This window comes from Danio aesculapii, chromosome 9 (assembly GCF_903798145.1).
Source record: "Danio aesculapii chromosome 9, fDanAes4.1, whole genome shotgun sequence".
In the NCBI taxonomy this organism is placed as follows: domain Eukaryota; kingdom Metazoa; phylum Chordata; class Actinopteri; order Cypriniformes; family Danionidae; genus Danio; species Danio aesculapii.
In genome coordinates this window covers 10,069,864-10,074,684 of record NC_079443.1, presented here as the reverse complement: position 1 = coordinate 10,074,684, position 4,821 = coordinate 10,069,864, and the positions used below count along the sequence as shown (strand labels likewise).

General features: G+C 36.6%; 1 long non-coding RNA gene across 1 annotated transcript; it reads right to left on the bottom strand.

Moving 5' to 3' along the window:
* Positions 1-1,030: 1,030 nt before the first annotated feature.
* Positions 1,031-4,576, bottom strand: LOC130235335 (uncharacterized). Its single transcript, XR_008838384.1, has 3 exons — positions 4,432-4,576; positions 4,130-4,327; positions 1,031-2,294 (listed from the first exon to the last, which is right to left on the bottom strand). It is a non-coding gene; the product is annotated as an uncharacterized LOC130235335 (long non-coding RNA).
* Between the last annotated feature and the right edge of the window lie 245 nt (positions 4,577-4,821).

The window sequence follows — 4,821 nt, the reverse complement described above, 5'->3', positions numbered from 1 at the left end:
TGAAATGAACAGCACTAACATAAATTAAGAATGTTTGTTAAATTGCTATTTGGAATGTAGGTTGATCCTGCTGTTTAAGTTATTCCTTTATGTATTTATTCATAATTTTTATCCAGATTTTCAAGTAACGTAATTGAAGGTTTCTATTTACTTCTTTTAGGGTGCTCTTAAATTGCATTTACATATAGAGAATTTTTAAATGTTTATTTTTTTTTTACAATTCTGTCAATGTTTATCTTTTTTTAAATAATATGCAAACAATTAAATAAGAATATAGTTTGTAGTGTTTTATTTAAATTTCACACCATATTTTTGACATTAATTTCTTTTTTGCATTCATTCATTTTCTTCTCGACTTAGTCCCTTTATTAATCTGGGGTTGCCACAGCGGAATGAACCGCCAACTTATCCAACATATGTTTTACGCAGCTGATGCTCTTCCAGCCGCAACCTATCTCTGGGAAACATCCATACACACTCATTCACACACATACACTACGGACAATTTAGCCTACCCAATTTACCTGTACCGCATGTCTTTGGATTGTGGGGGAAACCGGAGCACCCGGAGGAAACCCACGTGAACGCAGGGAGATCATGCAAACTCCACAAAGAAATGTCAACTGACCCAGCCGAGGCTTGAACCAGCGACCTTCTTGCTGTGAGGTGACAGCACTACCTACTGCGCCACTTTTTTCAAATAAAATACTTATTTACCTTCTATTTTGTCTTTTAATAGTTTTATTTTAATTTTAATCATTTTTGTAATTTTACTTAAACAGCTATTTTTATGTTTATGTTTAATGATCAGAATAGTTTTTAACTGTTTTTGTTTGGTGAATTTGGCTCATTTGGAGAAATCATTTTATAAAAATGACAAAAAATTGTCAAATTAAATTGTATCATTCTTTGTTTCAAAACTTTCATAGAAGTCTTTTGACATTAAATTTTATTTTACTATGCATAATATAATATACAGTAAAGTTGTATATATAAAAAAAATATATTCACTGTAAATATTCTTCGTATTTTGTTGTTTTTTCTGTTTATTTATGGTTGTGAATTGCATTATGGGACCTTGATCTTTCCTCCAACAATTTTAAACTTGAAAACTTCAGAAGAGTGACTTATATTAACATTTAATAGTTCAACAATAGCTCTTGTAATAAACTGCCAGTACATGTTCTGTTATTTTACAGATTTATTTTTCTATGTATTATTTCTTATACATTATATTATTTCAAACTACTAAAATGTCAATAAAAGTCACTTTGTTATACTGTATAATTGTTAAACTGTATCATTGAATTTTCAACATTGAAAGTCGACTAAGCAGGGATCAAAGTCCCATAATGCAATTCACAACCATAAATAAACAGAAAACACAACAAAATACGAAGAATATTTACAGTGGATATATTTTTTATTATGCGATTCACTGTTAAAAATATGGACTTGAGCGTTTGCCCACTTCCAATCGTACTCTCAACCTTTCTGTGTTTTTAGTCTTTTTCTTTAAGGGGAAAAAACACAGCAGGAATTGGGCGAAATGAGAGATTGGACATTTGTACATGACCTAGGATGATCTCCACTAAGTCATGAGGGACAGAAGAAGAAAGGAGGGCAGCAGGAGTAACATGATGGTGAATGTTCTCCCAGTCATCATTATGGTGAGTCGGTGTCCTCTTGAGACTCGCCACGGGGGCTAGCCTGACAGAGCAGCACAATTACATCTTCTGGACCGCTCAGGTATGCCTACAGCACTGCCATTTAATACAGTCCATCACCAGTGTTTTACATTGTCTTTTCACATTTTTACGTCTTTGATAGTAGCAGAAGCACAAGAGGAATAGACTTTACATTTATAGGCACACAGAAGGTGAATCTTATCATAGAAATGATCCAGGGGTACAAAATCACGTTGTTGCACAGGTATATTTTTGGTAATATCCAACGATACTTTGCATCCTGGGCGACGCAGTGATGCAGTAGGTAGTGCTGTTGCCTCACAGCAAGCAGGTCGCTGGTTCGAGCCTTGGCTGGGTCAGTTGGCGTTTCTGTGTGGAGTTTGCATGTTCTCCCTGCGTTTGCGTGGGCTTCCTCTGGGTGCTCCTGTTTCCCCCAAAGACATGCGGTACAGGTGAATTGGGTAGGCTAAATTGTCCGTAGTGTATGAGTGTGTATGGATTTTTCCCAGAGATGGGTTGCAGCTGGAAGGGCATTCGCTGCGTAAAACATGTGCTGGATAAGTGGTCAGCTCATTCCGTTGTGGCGACCGCAGATTGATAAAGAGACTAAGCCGAAAAGAAAATGAATGAATGAATGAACATTGTATCCCAGCACATGCACAACATCATAAGACATTAGTATTAGGTTAGATTTAGGTCGCCAGTGGCTAAGGACAATGTTATTTTGACGTCCAATAATGATGTCAAATTATGTTGATATTTGTTTGAGTTTAGATTGTGTTGGAAAGTGACCGAAATCTAATGTCGAGCTAACATCTTAAACCAACATCATATTGACGTCAGATACTGACATTTATTCATCAGGAATGGCAACCAAAATCCAACATCTGATAGATGTCATAGTGGTAATGTCCACACAACATCAAGCTGTAACATAAGTAACCAAAATTCAATGTCTGTCCGATGTTGGACATTGATGTCAGCCTGTCGTTCATTTCTGACGTCAACCCGATTTTCATTTCCAATCAGAATGTACCGTCCTATGACATTGGGGAATATTATGTTGAAATCCTGTGTCTGCTGGTATGGCTCAAAATTATTGATTTTTTTTGTCTATGTCAAAAAAGATTTGATATTTTGATATTTTCCAAAAACTCAAAAGAAATTGCCACAAATTCACTAATAATTTGCTGTACAATCCAAGAGTTTTGGTACAAACAACCATGAATGAATATGCTGGTTATTTTGTAAAAAAAAAAAAAAAAAAAGGATATAATGATTAAATGGCCGGCAGCTGGCTCTTTGCAACTCTCTCATGGTCGCCCACTGAAGCTAAGCAGGGCTGTGCCTGGTCAGTACCTGGATGGGAGACCACATGGAAAAGCTAGATTGCTGCCAGAAGTGGTGTTAGTGATACCAGCAGAAGGTGCTCAACCTGTGGTCTGTATGAGTCTTAACGCCCCAGTTCAGTACTTTTCAGTGAGTGCTGTCTTTCAGATGAGACATTAAACCAAGGTGGTTGTTAAAAAAAACATGTTCCTTTGAAAAAGTAGAGTAGGGGTTTAATCTTGGCCAAATTTTCCAACTGGCCTCTGTTCATCTAACCATCCCCATATGTTCATCACTCATCTCCACCAATCAGCTGGTGTGTGGTGTGCAATATGGCTGCCGTCGCGTCATGCATGTGGATGCTGTATACACTGGTGATGTATGAAGTGATTCCCCCCAAAATGCGTAAAGGGCTTTGAGTGTCTAGAAAAGCACTATATAATTGTAAGAAATTATTATTATTTAAAAATGTTACAATTAAAACAATTTTGGCTTCTCAAATCCATTTAAACATATGACTGTTTACAATACAAAAGCAATCCGTTTGAATGTGTTTTCAACAGCATCTGGAAGTGGTCAAAAGTGGACAGGTTCTAAACATTAGACCCTTTTTCCTTAGCATTATCAACCTGTATTCAGTTAGAAAAAAATTAAATTAAAAAAAAAAAAAAGTGTAAACAAATCTTTATATTTCCATGTTTTATATAACAGGAGACTTTATTCTGTAATCGGAACTAACCACCATACCAAAATGGAAAATTCTGTCATCATTTACTAATTCTCCACTTGTTCCAAACCAGCATGATTTTCTTTCTGTTAAAAACAAAGGATGATATACTGAAGAATACTGAAAAATCAACCTTTCACATCCATATTTTGTGTTCCTACTATGGATGTCAATATCTGTTCCCCCCTTACATTCTTCCATTTATCTTCCTTTGCATTCAACAGAAGAAAGAAACTCATAAAGGTTTAGAACCACTTGAGTGTGAGTAAATAGTAAGGACATTTTCATTTTGGGGTGAACTGTCCCTTTAAAGTCAACATGGAACAAAAGTTAAGATCAGGGTCAATTTTTTCAAAAACCAACCTAATGTTGTTCTACACCTCACCTTATTGTTGATGGATGATGTTTGTCTTATAGTGCTTGCAAGCAGAAAAAGCTTTGGTGATCCCATTGTTCTTAATCTTTCCCCAAGTCCATCTGCAGTAATGGAGTTCTGAATGACCCTCTGGGCTCCACTTTGCTTTTGACAGCTCTCAAATAGAGAGCGTGGAACCGACAGATAAAAAGATCAGTTCTGTATAACCTGTGACAAATAAGCAGATCCTCATTGAGCTGTTAAGATTGCAAACCCTATATTCACTGGGAATGCCATGTAATGCAACCATAATCCATGACAAGTCTTTTTACCTGGGACATGAAGCTCTTTTTTTAGAAATTATATAAGCAGGTTTTTTTTTCTTGGCCATGCCTTCATCTCAGGTCAGCCACTAAACAATGCAGCCATTAGAAGATTGATGTACTGATGAGCACAAACAATGGAGCGGTGATATACTTACTGGTTTATGTAGCAGTCTATATCAGCTAGCCTGCTTGACTTCCACCTACTCAGCTAGATGCAAAGGTTGGCCCTCGTTTATTGTACTGGCCCCATTGCATCAGAGGCGACCCACATTCGCATGATCAATATAGTCCACTTGCTCCACCTCTTGGATCATGAGGCATTAAGATCATATAGGTTTTTCCCACTATGCTAAAGGTGAAACACTGTGTATAGAGGAATATCTGCTTATATGGTTT